This window comes from Triturus cristatus, chromosome 3_1, assembly GCF_964204655.1.
Source record: "Triturus cristatus chromosome 3_1, aTriCri1.1, whole genome shotgun sequence".
Taxonomy (NCBI): domain Eukaryota; kingdom Metazoa; phylum Chordata; class Amphibia; order Caudata; family Salamandridae; genus Triturus; species Triturus cristatus.
In genome coordinates this window covers 1,165,935,284-1,165,949,207 of record NC_140583.1, presented here as the reverse complement: position 1 = coordinate 1,165,949,207, position 13,924 = coordinate 1,165,935,284, and the positions used below count along the sequence as shown (strand labels likewise).

General features: G+C 41.6%; 1 protein-coding gene across 14 annotated transcripts in view; it reads right to left on the bottom strand.

Moving 5' to 3' along the window:
- PKNOX2 (PBX/knotted 1 homeobox 2) overlaps nt 1-13,924 on the bottom strand; it is a 3,737,380-nt gene that overhangs the window by 2,480,347 nt on the left and 1,243,109 nt on the right. The gene's annotated exons all lie outside the window — the stretch shown is intronic.

Genomic DNA, 13,924 nt, shown 5'->3' with positions numbered 1-13,924 from the left:
AGGAACACATATAGGTCAAATTTATAATGTTATGGATCCCGTGAGCTCTGGCACTCTCCAGTATTGCTCTATATCTAGTTTACAAATGGTTAGTTCAATGGGGCGCAGTATATTTTTTGTGTGTGAGAATCCTTCGTCATCCATGATATTTAACAGGGCCATTTTGGGGTTAAATCTAGGGGGTGATGTAATGGCATTTTGCTTATCCTATCGAATAGCATTCCAAGAAGGCCCAATACATCTACAGGACCAAACAGTATGCAAAAAATCCCCCACTTCATCCTGACACCTAACACAGTTTGATTTCGGGCTTTTCCTCATTCACCACAGTCTTTGGGGGCCTGGTATATACATTGGAGATAGTTAAACTGATTAGATGATATCTCATAGAGATAGCGGCCTCTTTGGCGGCCATCAGGGCAAATCTCTATTCTTTGTCATGAAGGTTGCCCATACCAGTTTCCCATTGTGATGATTATGAAACATTATTGGTTTTAGCTAAGTAAACTCCTCTGGCCTAATGTCGAATGGCTATGTAAGAGTTTTGGTCCTTCCCTCATTCCCTCCTTGTTGGAAATGACCTTTTTTGCAGGGTTGCCACAGACTTCTTGCCTTCCTCCTCCTCTCTTTGATGAATTATTTTTGTTGGCCATAGGAATCTCAGCACTTTACCACTGCTAACCAGTGCTGCAGAGCATGTGCTTCTCCCCTACACATGTTGACATTGATGTATACCTAATTGGCATATTTAGTTTACCTGTAAGACCCATGTATAGGGCTAAACCTTTTACCCAGGGTCATTAATATAAATGTTACTAGTGGGCTTGTAGCAATGGCTGTGTCACCCACAAAAGCAGCATTTCAAACCTGTCTCAGGCCTGCCGTTTCAAGGTCTGTATGTTCAGTATACTGCCACTTCAACATGGCATTTAAAACCACTATCCAAGCCTTAAGCTCCCCTTTTACTACACATAAGTCACCCCTAAGGTAGGCCTTAAGTGGCCCTGAGGGCAGGGGGCTGTGTAACTAAAAGGCAGAACATGTACCTTTACTTTTTACATGTCCTGACAGTCACAAACAGCTAAATTAGTTTTTGACTGCTGTGAGGCCTACTCCTTTCATTGGGCTAGCATTGGGAATTCCTTAAAACACCCTTTAAGCTGTAATTGTTGATTGGAAAGGAGTAGCTACTTCATGTTTAATATCTTTGAAATGATGGTGATAAATCCCCTTTAATGGTAGAGTTGGATTTGACAGTATAGTTTTAGAAATGTCAAGAAAGTGCTGCGGCAACAAATGATGGATCGAATTCTGAATAAATCAAACATTCAATCCCAGTCAAGAGATCTGGGTTAAATCCATTGTTCTGGACCAGAAACAAGAATCCTGGGACAGGCTTCGGGGGTATCACCCCTCGTAAACCAGGCTAGCTTGAATCCAGTGGCACAGCGAGTAAGGGATCCATGTCTGGGCATTCCCATTCCACGTAAGGTGAAAAGTGCTGCTGCAACAAATTATGGATGGACAAAGGGACACTTTTTACAGGGCATTTCAAAGCAAGCATGACAAGCAATACAAGAGAGTCAATTAAAAGAAAATAACGAAAATACTAAGAAATGCAAAAAAGGACACAGGAAGAGAGAGAGATAAAACCACCCTTGGACTCAAGTCCTTATATATGACAGAACTACTCACATGTATTAATTGATCCATAAATAACAAAGGATAAATAATATATGTAGTATTACATCTCATACATTTCATACCATAAATAGATCCATGTCTTTTTTACTAAAAGAAAATAAAGACCTAAAGTGCAACATGTGGGTTAGGAGCCCTTAAAAAAGGTTCCTCTTCCCAAATCCTACTAATATAATTGTAGAGTTCTAATATCTATAAAGGCAATTCCTATTAGAAGCTAAGCATTTCAAGAGTTCATCCAGTTAGACATATTACCCCAAATTATTTCTCCTAATCATTGTTTCCTATGACTCTTCAGGGAATATAGACTAGACTCCAGATTAGCTCCCCACATGTCATAGGTCTATGCAAAGATTTTAGCAAATAGATTGGCTAGGGTTATTACTCCTTTAGTCTCACATAGGTAACATGGTTTTATTCCTGGAAGAGGCACGGTCATTCATATTAGGAAGGTCATTACGCTATTTGATCTTGCAAATGTTCAACAAGCGTCACTTGGATTGATTTTATTAGACGCTGAAAAAGCATTCAACAGTGTTTCTTGGGATTTCCTCTGGGCATTTATAGGAAGGCAAGGATTTGGGATAGGTTTTATAGCAGTACTAAGGGCTCTTTATGGGCCCCCAAGGCAAAAATATGTGCTATGGGTCTGGAATCAGATTCAGTATCCATTTTTAGGGGAACTAAACAGGGCTGTCACTGTTCGCCCCTATTATTTGCTTTGCATATAGACCTGTTTTTAGCTATGCTTGAACGTAATACTGTTATTAAATCTATCTCTGTAAATCAGGAAGAAAACAGGGAGTTTGCGCATGCCGATGACTTCGTCGTAATCACTGCAGACCCGGAAGTTGCAGTGCTGGAAATTGAGACAGCGGCTAAACAGTTTGGACTATATTCAGGCTATAATTTAATTGCAGCTAAAACCCAAATCATTTGTACCAAGCAGGCTGTCTTTAATGACTCAAGGATTGTTGAGGAGGCTGTATATTTAGGGATTACAGTTAAGAGCCTGTTTGGATCAACTGGTGGCGGCAAATTTGTGTCCACTGCTCAGCAAAATTAGAAGCTTGCTTAACAGAGTCAAATGTCTACATCGGTCATTAATCGGAAGATGCAATGTCTTAAAAATGAGAATTTTACCAAAAGTTTTAGACATCTTCCAGTCTGTAACTTTAGAGTTTATGAAGATGAGCTGAGGAAATTAGAGTTGCTCTGTACTAACTTAATTTGGAGTCATAGAAAACCACGAAGAGCAATGAAATATATGACCCTTCCTAGATTTCGGGGTTGTTGGGCAGTACCAAATTTTATGTTTTATTATTGGGATTGCCTTTTACAACACTTGGGAATTATGATAACAGGGGAGGACAGTATGGATGTAGCAGAAGCTCCGTCTATGTATCAAATGTTGATGGGAGCAGAAGCAAAGGGCTGCCTGTTGAGGAATGTTGAGCCAAGCTACTATAAAAAAAACAGGTTTAAGGGGTTATTAACTGCTTATAAGGTGTGGACGCAGGTTAGAAAGTGACTGAAGCTTGGCAGGGTAAGCTTTTATACACCCATGTCTGCTTCACTATTATTACCTTCTATTTTTTGAGACAGTTATGGAAAGATGGAGATGAAAGGGGAGATTTTTATGGTGAGTCCCAGATTAGCTCCTTTGCAGAACTACAAGATTTCTATGGATTGTCGAGGTGGTATTTTTTCAAGTTTTTACAGATTCAGGACTTTTTGAATAAAAAGAAAATGATTTGAGAGGGATGACTAAGATTTCCGTAATTGATGCAATTAGACGAAGATTTAGAATTGGCACTTCATATGATTTGCTTACACAAACACAACCGGATGATTTGGAGGCCCAGAATCTCAAATGGAGTTTAAGACTTGAGTAGGAAGGGGAATCAATTGAAGTTGGAGAGACGATTTTATTGTCACCAAATTTGAGGTCACAACATTTTAAGACTATTTTTTATCTGTACTATCCCCCAGCAAAGATATATTAATGGGGAGAAGTGACAGATGGGAAATGTACTGGAGGTGGGGCAGAACAGGCGGAAATGCTCCAAATGTTCTTCACATGTCCCAAATTGACATGGTTAATATGTGGGATATGTGAATTTCTGAGAGTTATTATCAGTACATCAGTAACTCTCACACACTTAATGATGCTACTAGGGTTGATTGATAAAACACAAATTAATGGGGCTGGGAGGAAAGAAGGGTATTTGACCTTTGTGGCAACTGCAGTAGCCCGATTATGTATAGTGTCAGACGGGCTTAAAGCAGAGCCTCTGACCATTATCTTTTTGTGTTTCACATTTTCATAACAGTCATGTCAAGCTCACCTTTGCAGAATCTCTCATTTGCCATCAATTGCAAAATCAACTATAAGTAACTCCTTCTGTGCCCTCTGTGACAAATCACAGAGCATGTTAGTGGGTGTTTGTTTGTGATACAATTAATTTTGCAATTAATAGTTATAAGCTGAAACTCATACTGATGACTTCAGCACAATGGTACCTTCTTCTCCCTTTCTAACCTCAACTGCTTCTCTTCATACTAATGTCCCCATATTAGTGAAAAAAATTCTTTTTTAGAGGCACAAGAAGGAGTTGCTCAGCTATGTTACATTAACCCCTGAAGATGTGTAGTTTTGAGGTAAGCTACCTTCCTTCGGTGTAATTTGCTTAGGCATGTAAATGTGTTGACCATGTTGAAAGCATCTTGCTGGGATGTGGCTTGCCCACTGCCACTACCTAGAATGAGCATGAGGGGAGCTTGTGTATTCTTTCCAGATGTGACACAAAGGTGATTGATTGGGTGTGGGCAGGATGGGCCATCCTCCCAGAATGGCTGGGAGCAGAACTGTGCCTTGCCCTACTTACACTTCAAAGGACTTACCTCCAGCACACAAATAAATCCGACACTAGTCTTTTGTAACCTCAGACTTCTAGGAGCCTTGACAGGGAAAGGGAAGGACTTTCCAGAACCAGATGTGTGGGCACTATAAGGAATTACCCACTTCAAAGGCTGGAACCAGATATAATATTGGCCCTCCAGAGTCATTCATGAGTACATTCCTGGACATGTGGACATTACAGAAGAAGGACTGCCTTGCTCCTCAGAGAACTTCCCTGCTGCTTGGGGCCATCCTTTCTATTTCGAGGACTGCCCTGTTGCTACCAGAGTACTGCCCTGTTGCTGGAGTACTGCCCTGCTTGAGGACTGCCTTGCTGCTTGACGACTGCCCTGCTCTCTGAGAAGGAACACTGGACCTACTTCCTTCATCCCAGGCTAGCCTGAGTGATTCTAAGATTCAGTTGGCTGAATTCCTGTCTGAGTTACAGGAAGAAGATAAGGTCCAGAGGTCTCCCTGCAACGGCCCAGCTGATCTGTTGCACTGGACCTGCAACTGACCTGCTTGAGCTCTGCTGGCCTCTGAAGGAGTAAGTTCCTGTTCCACAAGAGGTGCCTCTCAGGTCTTGGACCTTTGGCAGGCATCAGGTGAGCGCCTCATGTGAAAAAGGGTGAAATCCTGAAGTTTTGGTCTCTTTGTGACCACGTACAGGCCTGTTTGTGCTGAGACACTGTCGCCTGTGATGACCAGCAGCGCAAAGCTCCGGTGAACCAGTTCTTCACGCTACAGCGACTGGCAACGTGAGATCTGCACTTGGCGCTACAACAACAATAACCAGTAGGGACTCCTAATGCAATGTTCTAGCAACATCTGTGTGCAATGGCTGACTGGATCTTCAAGCTATAGACACAGCTGTCTCCTACAAATCGTTAGCTCGTTGCGCTACAGAGATGACCATCCATGATGCTTTCGCTGGTTTACGGCCTCCTCCACTGCAAATGGAACCCTTTGCACGGGACTTTGAAAAGCTAACTTTTTCAATGGGGCTAACTTAGTCCCTGCATCCTGCCCTGCTCCATTGTGGTCAGATTGAACTTGTGACTTTCCCCGATCTAGCATGATCAGATGACTGCGAGTGGTGATTTGTGCTTTTAGGCACCTAACACTTTGGAACTGAATATCTCTGGTTCTACAACTTGTATTTCTGTTGTTCTGGTATCATTTTATTTATTACAATTTACTCTATTTATCTACATTGGTTTAGGAATTTTCTTATGTTGTGTTTTCTCTTTATTAATGCTTTGGTGCTGCATAAAATACTTTCAACTTTGCCTCAAAGTTAAGCCTGACTGCTTTGTGCCAAGCTACCAGAAGACTAAGCCTAGGTTAATTAGTGACTTTTGTGGCTAACCCCGACAAAGATTATGATTGTTGCCTTAGTGGGGCTTCCACCCCCTCAACCAATAACCCTATTTCTTTTACAGTACAGTTGGGGGTAAAATGTGTCGAACAAATAATGAGGCATCACTACTTCTTCTATCAACCCACAAAGTATGCCATATAAATGCACCACCAAGTTGTATATAATGCTACTTTATTTGTTGGGTGATTATGTTAAAAAGACGACAGGAAAAGTAAAACAGAGAAAAACTGGGGCCAAGTCGGGAGAAAATTTGCACCATTTTACTTTATGCAATAGTAATTCTACAATACACTACTTACTACTTATTACGTTCCATTGAAGTGATCAAGTTAAAAAAAATCGTAAAAGATGTACAATTTACAAAAACAATAAAAAATTAAATACATACTCGCCAATCAAACAAATGTTCATAAAAACCCTTATTTTTGTTGATTTGCCTGCAGATTAAATAAAGTTATTTATGTGCCAAGAAATGTATTTTCTGCTGTGTGCAATCAAAGGTAGTAACGGTTTCGATACAAAAAATAGGCAAAGAGGTTAAAATGTAACATATGTTAATCAAACATGTACTCATTGTTCATGATTGTTATTATTAATGTTGTGAGGGTTTTCATTTATGTTGGCTACCATAATTAAGAATGAGTTAAAGTGACATGTCAGATAAAAACGTATAGGACTACGCAAAATGCAAGACTGGCTGAACAGCCCCTTGGCACTAGTGTGAAAGATGGAGGAGGTGGTAAGAATTTTTATACGACTCGTAAATTGGGATATTTCATGGTTGTGCGAGGGTTGAGCTCTAATATTGAAGATTCCGAGTAGTAAACTTTCATTACACATAATGACATCTCATTCTTTCAGGATTAGTGAGTCATGACAGAAATGCTTTATGCTGGGTTCACTTTCTACTGTGTACTGGCAGTGAAACAAAGATATGGTCATCAAATGAGTGGATTAACTAACTGGGTTTCACCAAAACTGAATGTAACTGCTCATTTACAAGGTCCTGCGAGTATACTACTAATATTCAGCACATCAGTCTAAAAGAGGCCATTCCACCTGGGGAAGCTTTAGATATAATTGATGTTTATGTCCCTCCAAAAGCAAATTCTAAGGAAAAAATAGCAGATTGTTAAAATCTCTCTTTAACACTATTGTTAACCTGTGGTTTGTGCTTCCTGTGGTTGCACCCACTAAATTATCCCAGAAGGTAGGATCAATAGATGGGGAAAATTATCAAGCCTCGTTAATTATATTATGGTCATTTGAGAAGCTTGGATCTTCATTCTTGATTTGGGAAGTTACCATGACTCAGTGATTGCATCCATTTTTCCTGGATTAATTAAGCCACGTAATTCAGCAGAGGGGATAATAACATGTGCTGACTAGAAACATTTAGAATTAACAGAATGGATATAAGTGGATAACTGAGAGTAATGTTAGTCTTGCTCTTCTTATAAGAGGGGCAATTAACAATGATTTGGAAACCCCACTCTCCTCAATAAGAGAAGAAAATATGACAATATTATTCAATGAACAAAGCATTGTGAAAGTCTCATTCTTCTTGACAACTTCAAAATACCCAAACAGAAATGATGGAAATAACTGCTGTAAGTGGTTCGATGAAGAGTGTAGCTCAAGAAGTGATGCTGTCCTGAGCCGTTGCTGCACATCTCAAATGTGCAACTGTTAAGGCTTCTTTGTTAAACTAAGGCAAGGTTCTTTTAAAATTTCAAAGCCTGAAAAAAACCTCACGATTAATAGAGTATATGGGATGATTTGAAATGGGATACTGCAGAAAAAACACTAAGAGAGTTTGAGAATTTGTTGCTTGGAGATAGTAGGGTCATCCAAATTCCCAGAAATCAAGTAGTGAAGCATATCAGTGGGTTAGGTACTTTAGGCGCTTGAAACAATTGTGGAAGACACAAAATCATTGACAGATTGAACCATGATTTAATTTAAATGTGACAAGAGTCTGAAGCTCATTTTCTTGGCCCCAGAGGTAAAATATGTTATTGAAAAACAAAAGCTAAATAAAGCTCCTGGTCCAGATAGTGTACGGATTGATTGGTATTGTGCTGACCCCGAAAAATGGGCACAAGTCCGTATTAAGGTGTTTAATACTGTATTGGCAACTGCAGCTTTACCCAGCCAGCTCTTTACAGTTAGCCACGATTGCTCTACCACATAATAAGAATATCTGTGCTAACCCAACCAGGTAGAGACATATTTCATTAGTGGATAGTGTCGGTAACGTTTATAGCTCAGTACTAGTGAACTGTTCCGGGGCCGGGTTTACGTGGAAGCTTTTTTTTCTGATATCCATGGAAAATTCAGGTAGGGGACCTGAACAGTAGGCTAGGCCATGTTTTGCTCAACATGCATATATTTTCAAGAGATTGTCTTTATGTAAAATGTTCGTAGACTTAATTTGAGCATTTAACTGGTTATAAGAAATCAACTGTGTGGCTTGCAATCAGTCAACAAGGCCTAGGCAGCTCACTTATTGTGACCAGAGAGGGTCCTTATAAATAATACAAGTGCAAGAGTTTGCTATTGTCCATCATGTGAGTGGACCAAGAGTTTATATTTATTGTGGCAGGAGTGAGTCAAGGATGTATCATTGCACCTTTACCTATTAGTCTTTTTACAAATTACATTGACACCTACTTGGAAGGGTTAAACCATTGGTGAGCCAAGGCTAAGGTGTGGGATGGAGCAGTGCATCAAGTAACTTACAAGAGGTGCCCCAGGCCACAGTGCAGGCACCAGTGTCGATGTCAGCGTGAAGTTGTGTTGTTGGTGATACCTGGGCAGTGATGTGGAGTGAGGAGGCGCAAAATGAGGTGCCCTCAGGTCACCAGCTTGGTAGTGGCGGCGAGTGTCATAGTTAGCGAGACCAGGGTTGCGGTGCGAAGTGGGGCAGTGTTCTCTGCGATACAAACAGGTCACTGAGTCATTGACTGCCTCTAGTTGCCTTTTCTTCTGTTGCTTAACAAAACATACAGTTCCCAGTGCTGGTAGCAGATGATCTTGAAGTCTTTGCTGTCCCTGAGACTTCTTGAACAGGGGGCAAGCTCTACCTCAAGCCCTTGGAGAAACTCAGATAAACTAAGTTGCAGAAAGTCCAGTCCAGTCCATACATTGCCTAAGACAGTAGCAGACACCGCAGGCCAACACAGCAAAGGACACAGCAAAGAGGTAGGTCCTCCGAATAGAACAGACGCAGTCTATTCAGGTGCTGGTGAAAACTCCTGTCACAACTCTAATTGCAGAAAGGTCCATTCAGCCTGGCTATGAGCCACTCAGGAAAGGCAGGAGGACACACCTCAACCCTTCTTGTGACTATCTAGTGTGAATGCACATCCCCAGCTCCTGTCACTCCAAAACCAGATGGTGAATACACAAACAGGCAGAGGCACACAGAATAGTTAAACAAGAAAATGCTTGGTTTTTCCTCCAGGCCACGCTATGGGGAATAACTAACCAGTATTTCGTTTTTTACCCATGGCCCTTCCCTCGACTTAAATACTTTATATACATTCTTCTAGGGTTACTACAAGCCCCTCCACCCTGACAGTCCATGAGGCACAGCGTTGCCAAAACAAAAGTATGTTCTTACAAATTGTGATCAGTATGTTTATATGTTTGTTTTGTAATGTTTGCTCACAAGTGTTTCTTTCTTCCTTTTTACCAATGTTTTTAACGATTAACCATGCTTTCTCACAATAGAATAGTCCGATGTGTTCCAAGGAGTCACATTGGATACAAGCACTAATGATACATTTTACTACTAAGGGCACCAACAAAAACTATAGAGGAACGCATTGATTTAAGCACTGCACACGGTTTGGTCCTGCCCAAGTGAAAGCTGGGCAGGCAATATGTACTAATCTCCTTGTCACTTTATCTCCTTGAACAGATACTATGAGTCTGATTTCAACTGTATGTATTTAATTTTGGTGCTCACACATTAGGTGTGCATTTTTTCTTTACTATATTATTTCTTTAGTAGAGGATTATTTTTCTCACGGAGTGGTATGCAGGGGGCTGGTCCTCATGTGGTGCTGAAGAAGAGGTTTAGGGGACACCTTGAAACATGTCGACCAAATACTAGGGACAGTATACACATAACAGTTACACTTCCTCCCTATTATTCACCCCTTTTTATCCATACCAACTAGGAGCAGGAATAAATTAATCGCTCACTAGCTAGGTATTTTTAGCATCACCATCACCACTCCCCCATGCACTGCACTACACATTTTTTCACAAAAAGTGCTCCTATGTAGCTCCGCAAGTTGCAGCAAGCCACAGACAGTAGCTGTCTGGGATGGCCCCAATGATGAAGCATGTCACCTAGGGGCAACCCTTGGTGAGTGAGGGGACTCAAGAAGAGAATTTTCTCTTCTTAGATTCGGGGCGTTGTTTCGCACATTTAGCGGAATCCCTTCCCTTTGGTTAGGTTCTCTGATCTGTCATTTACAGATTTGTTAATAACTAAACAAGAAAATGCACACTGTCTAAAAGTAGCATTTTCAAACCCACAATTTAAAATCCACCTTTACTAAAACATGTGTCATTAAATTCTGAGCTCAGGGAGCCTAAACTCCATTCCTCTATCTTGTCCCAATGGAACGTTACACCTGTAAAATGCTACAAGGTAGCTTCCATGTTAACCTATGGGGCAGACAACCTTTCAATAGGGAAAAACAAAATGCACAGCATTTCACTCTCAGTAAATGTAAAACATACTACTACATGTCCTACCTTTCATATACACTGCACCCTGCCCATGGGCTACCTTGGGCCTCCCTTAGAGTTACATTACATGTATTAAGAGGGAGGGTTAGGGCCTGGCAAGTGGGAGCATTTGCCAGGTCGACATGGCAGTAAAAATAGCAGGTCTGAGACACATTTGACAGGCTACCTATGTGTGTGGCAAAACCAGTGCTGCAGGCCCACTAGTAGCATTGGATTTACCGGCCCTGGGCACATACATGACAGTGTACTAGGGACATACTAGTAAATCAAATATACCAATCATGGAAAACAAATCATAACACAATTTACACTAGGAGCGCTTGCACTGTAGCACTGAATAGAAGTGAAAACATGCACAGAGACCCAACCAGCAACAACAAAGTCCAGCATACCATCAAAAACAGGAGGTCAGAAAGCAAAAAGACAGGGGAAACACGCCAAAAGATGCCAGGTCTAACAAGCCACAATCTCCATCATGAAATCCGTGCACTCAGAAGGACTCACGGACCCCTGCCCCCACCAAGTCTTTAACCTCAGGAGCAAGACAATTGGCAATGACCTGAAAAACAGTCCTGAACACCTCCATCACCTCAGCCTCCTTCCCTAAGGAATGGAAGCACACTGAAGTGAGTCCTCTCCTGAAGAAACCATCTGCCGACACTGCCGAACCGAAGAACTACCAGCCCATCCCCCTGCTTTCTCTTTCCAGAAAAGGTTCTCAAGAAAGCAATTAAACCAGCAAATCACTGAACACCTACAACCTAGAACACAACCTCCTGGACCTCCTGGACCCCTGCTAATCAGTTAATCTGGATTCTGAACCAACCGCAGCACCACAGCACCGAGCACCGAGACAGAACAGATCACAGCCACTGATGAAATGGCAGCCCTCATTCTCCTGGAGCTGTCAGCTGCCTTCAACACTGTTTCCCATCACATCTTGATCAACAATTTCCAGCACATCAGAATCTAAGGAGACGCCCTCAAATGGATCACCTCATACTTCACCAGAAGAACCCAGAGAATCAGACTACCACCCTTCACCTTGGAACCCAAGACAATAATCTGCAGCATCCCCAAAGGATCGTCCGTTGGCCCCACCCTCATCAACACGTACAAGGCCCCCCTGGCCAGCACCGTCAGCTCATACTGACATCATTTCCTACCCTGACAACACCCAGATCATCCTTTTGCTGTCAGAAGACCCTTTGGACACCTGAGCCAACTTCCACAGATGTATGATGAACACTGCTGACTGGATGAGGGAGAACTGTCTCAAGCTCAACATGGACAGGTCGGAAGTTGTCATCTTTGGGAACAACACCTCTCCATGGAACAACACATTGTGACCTACTGAACTTATCCCACCCCCCCCCTCCCCGACAAACCACGCCTGCAAACTCAGCATCATCCTGGGGAGCAAGCCATCTATGCAAAAACAGGTCAACGCATGTATGCGCAATTTGACAAATAAAATCTTTAAAAAAAAAAAAAAACAGGTCAACGCAGTCTCATCCGCCTGCTTCTACACCCCACGCATGCTTCGCAAAATCTTCAGGTGGCTCCCAAAACAACCCCAGAAGGACCGTCAAAAAGCACTCATCACCAGCAGGCCACACTATGGGAACACACTCTATGGAGAAATCACCGCAGGCCTCCTGAAGAGACTACAGGCAATACAAAACCCAGTGGCTAGATTCATCCTTGACCTCCATAGACGAACCCACATCACACCCTACCTCATGAAGCTACACTGGCTCCCAATCCAGGTGAGAGGTCAGTTCAAGATGTTGACCTACGCATACAAAGCCCTGCACAACAAAGGACCACCATACATCAATAAATGCATGAGCTTCCACTAACCGGATAGCCTCCCTCTACCTTGCAGACATCCCCCGGGACTGCTAAAGCAACATCGGAGAGCTGGAGGACCTGGAGGACACAGCTTGGAACGACCTTCTACTACAACTCAGGACCACCTCATCGCTCCAGCAATTCAGGAAAGGACTCAAGACCTGGCTGTTCCAGTGAACAGATCACCACGAAGCAGCTAGCAACTTCAGTGCCTTGAGACCCTTACAGGTGATTTGCTATTCTTCCAAATCCCTGATTGGTTGATTGATTGATTGCAGAAACGAGGCATTAGCATGCTTTGTGAAAACGTCATGCTCATTAATGTAGATACCATTAGGATAATCCAGGAAGAGTTTTGACTCTCTAAAACTAGAAAAGTTTGCCAGGTGTTAAGCTTGACCACATGGCATAGAAATATTTTTTCCAGAAGGAAAGGGTTAGGTTTTAAACCGAGGTGGACAAGAGGACATCTGAAGCACAGAGTACTTTGTATATTAAACGTATACTCTGTATGTTGCCTACCAAAGCCACTATGGTTAAGTGGTGTAAGACAGAATCCATCGATAGCTATTGTGACCAGGGAGGAAGTGAAACCATTTTACACTTAATGCTTGGTTGTACCAAGCCAAGAATTATTTGCATGAAGTGGTCAGTTCCATTATTTAAGATCTTCAGAGCTATACGTTTTGGTCAGGCACTTGTACTGTGCTACAGGACTGATTAAGTATCAATCTAACATGAAGTAGGGTCCTATATTTGGTCTGCCTGGCTGGATATGGTGTAAATACATATAGCGTTTACTTATAGTATCTTTTAGAAATATTTACCTACCTAGGTGTACACAACATTGTATCTTATCTATCAATGACGTTTTAGGTGGTATCATTATTATTATGTTTTTTTCTTGCACTGATAGGTACAATTAAGAGTCATAGATGTTTTCTCAGTGGCAGTAGTTTTAGAAATGCTTAGTTTGTTCAATGACTAGAACACAATGTATTCTGCCCAGTGTCAATGGCTTTGGGTGAGATAATTGTTTTTTCATTTATTCTTGTTCTTTGTTGCAAATTGTAGTAAGTAGGTTTACCTTGACAATGTAAGTGGTGTGTTTTAATTTCTTGTAAAGTGTTAAAAAATCTGGTATTTTACTGATGTGAATGCATTTTTGTATGCCATTTATGCATGTATTGTTATGGTGTTTGCGGAGAACAATAAAGATAAAGGGTAAGGCAGCTTGAATTTAAATTTTACAGATGATTTTAGCAAACACTTAACACTTTTCTTTCAATCAGATTTCTTGTTTATTTAAAACGTTTGCT